The sequence below is a fragment of the Montipora capricornis genome, chromosome 4 (assembly GCF_036669925.1).
Source record: "Montipora capricornis isolate CH-2021 chromosome 4, ASM3666992v2, whole genome shotgun sequence".
NCBI classification, from domain to species: domain Eukaryota; kingdom Metazoa; phylum Cnidaria; class Anthozoa; order Scleractinia; family Acroporidae; genus Montipora; species Montipora capricornis.
The window spans coordinates 6932720-6936073 of NC_090886.1; positions in this window are offsets into that span (position 1 = coordinate 6932720).

The window sequence follows — 3354 nt, forward strand, 5'->3', positions numbered from 1 at the left end:
AGGAATCTCAAAAGCGACGAGCACTGGACTTCGACAACAATCTATCGCCCGTCGAGACGAAATCAAAGTGAGCTATAATATTTACCTGAAGTACATGGTAATTTGACACGATTGAGTTTCTTGTCTTCACGCACGCAATGAAATAGGAAGAGGTTTTCGCCTCTAAGAGCAAATATGTTGTTTGTTTCAATAAATATTTCGCTGGAAAAGGATTCTGTGGTATTTTCTGCCTTTGTGAATTATAATATCATGTTGTGTATTGAATTTTCGAGCTTAAGGTTGAAATGTGATATGGGAGAAGTTTTTTAGTATTGCTCTGTAAGCAGGAAGGGTTCACAGGCCTGTTGGAACCGTGCTTGAGTTTCAACAAAATGAGCCCCAAAATCAGTGAAAACTTGTGACGCAGATGAATAATAAAGTAGCTGCTATTTCCAAAATGATGGAATTACCTGGTGATAAATAACGTCGTACGCTTCTTGGAGAGTAAATTTTGACTTTGCATAAACAAGAGTTGGGCGATTGTGATCTTTGTTTTGACTTCGCTCATTTCATTGTCAAACTTTATAACACTTGACAGAAAAAGAAACTTACAAAAACCCGGTATCTTGCCATCATTTGACACAGACGCTTCACTGTTTGGCGAGTAAACATGCCGCGGTAACTTAATCACGGCGCCCGCTGAATTCCGGCCATGTCACTTTCGATTTTGCAATTTACTTGAACGTAGCAAAAATCTCCCAAAATGTTTGTCGCTGATCGTAACTTTTTATATTCTATATTCACAGTTCAAAATTAATGTTGTTTTCATGTCGTAAATATTTTATTCTCGATCGACCGTCCGGGAAACTTCCTTCTGCTCTTTCTGAAAACTGTGTATCAATAGTTATTTGCTTTTTCATCAATATTTGTTTTGCATAAAGCAAGCTAACAGAATCTGTACCTTGCTGAGTTCGCATTTGTTAGCGTTAATAGTATTTTCGGTCAGATGTTTCTGTTTTTATGAGAGGTTTATTGTTTTGGTCTCCCATCCCTAACCCATCCATAACCCCGCGAAACAGGGCTTGACTTCAGTGAAGTTTAGCATTACAAAGCTTTCAGATGCTCAGAGGGCACACTTGTGGTGAAAAGAAGTTGTGAGGGAACTTGAAAATTATCAACATGTCAGCCCAGAAGCCAATGTTTCTCACTTCTCTTTTATTTGTTATTCTTCAGAGACTGGAATGCTGTATTTCAATACCACACAATTCAGTGCCTTCTGATTTTCTGTAGCACGTACCACAGGCAACGCAGTGTATGCTTCACAGAAGCATCTAGTTTTTTATGTCGACTTACTCATTTTGTCCTTTAACTAAAGACTGGCAGTGTACAGTGAGGTATAGGGGCTGAGTAGCAGCCAATAATGATAATAATACCTTTATTTGACCATCTTATTAAAGGAAATGTACAATGGAATTACAAATTTGTAAAATGGTGATAAGAAAATTTATCATCTAAAACTATCTCAAATGGGTGCTTATTTATGATGTAGTGCCCTTGGTAAAAAGCTGTTCTTTCATAAACAACTATAACTTGAAAAAGAGTCTTGAAACAAGATAAATACAAAGTCATCTGTTATTGATTGTAGCGATTGACCTTTAAAAGCCACTGTTATATAATGATGTCATCTTGGCTAATGGGCAAACATGGCTAAAATTAGAGTAAATGTATGGGATTTTGGCCAACTTGAAACCGCTGTAGTGCAGCTACAAAGAGGTGGATTCCACAGCGAGTCGTTTTAAAAGACATTTATACTGAGATTATTTTCATGAAAATTATGTAAAGAACAGATTCAGGCTACAACGACCATAAACAAATTTTCAAGATTTCATACAAACCCTTGTAAAATCATCATGGCAAATTGCCGTGAAATTAGAAGCTACATTAGAAGATTTATAATTCGATTTACACACATTGTACTTTCCTTAATGGCCTTATTTTCTGTTGAATGAATGATATCAATAAAGTAGTGGGAAAAGTTGGAAAATTATCCATCTTATTTTAGCAGTGCTACAGTGGTTCAAAGTCGGCCAAAATCCCATACATTTACATGTACAGTAGAACCTCGATTTAACGAAGTGACGCTGGGGACCAGCCAAATTTGTTCGTTAAATTGAGGGTTTGTTATGTCAAAAACCTCGATGTAACGAACTTGAGGGAAAACGACCAAAATGTTCGTTATATCGAGGTCACAGTTAATGATTGATAACCCACACGACACCCGTGCTGTTGCCGTTAAACGGGTTCAAGATCAAGGAGGAACTTAATTTGCAGATCATGGGTCATGTGCCATTGACACTATCACGTGTATTTCACTTGTTTTCAAAACACGGAGGACAAATCTCAGTGGAAGTGACTGGCAAAAGGAGAAACAAGGGCATTGGAATAGAAATTCCGGCTACATATTCAATGTATCACAAGAAGCCTTCGAAAATGAAGAAGTTAATAGAACTAATAAGAGACAAATTAAAGAAGATAGAGCGGAAGTTAATTGATGTCAAAATTTTTATAGTGCCAATGTCTATGACATATATAATAAGCCGTAGACTGAAAGGTTTCTTTACCATAAGGATGAAAGGATTTGTTGGTTCATGGTTCATGGTTCATGGTTCATTTATTTCACACTATTTACATAACATTATTAACATAGAAAGAAAAGTATAGTCACAACACATGGTTACAAGATAAAATAATTACAGTACAGGTTATAAAATGTGTGGTGGTCAAAGTAGCAAAGGCTTTCTAGTTGACCACCACCTACTTTTAAGTAAACCAAGAAATGACACTGAGCTTTGATCTTCTGTCGTCTGTTGACATTGTAATTCATTATATCAACTTGAAGGTAGATTTTACGTTTGGGCTTCCGCATTATGTTTGTTATATCGAAGAATTTGTTATATCAGGGTTCGTTATATTGAGGTTCTATTCCATACCTTTTACTGTAACTTTGGCCGGGACATAGAATATCGTTCTCTATATCGAGGACTTCTTTAAGTAGAGGTTCGTTAAATCGAGGTTCCACTGTACTGTAATTTTAGCCGTGTTTGCCCCCCAGCCAAGGTGGCGTCAAACTGCGGAAGGTTTATTGTGTAATAAAGGATTACAGAATCTTACCACACAATTTGTTGTTTGCATAAAGAAAAAAACTTGTTATGCAGTCCTTTTATATTGAAAAGTCCTCTACTATGATAATGATAATTTTGTGTCTGTCAAAGTGGCACATTAAATTAATCGTACTGCAATTTTCATAATTCTGTGGAATTCATCTTCAAGTGGCAACAGCTAAACTGTGTTTTGGCTTCCATCAATCAAACTTCC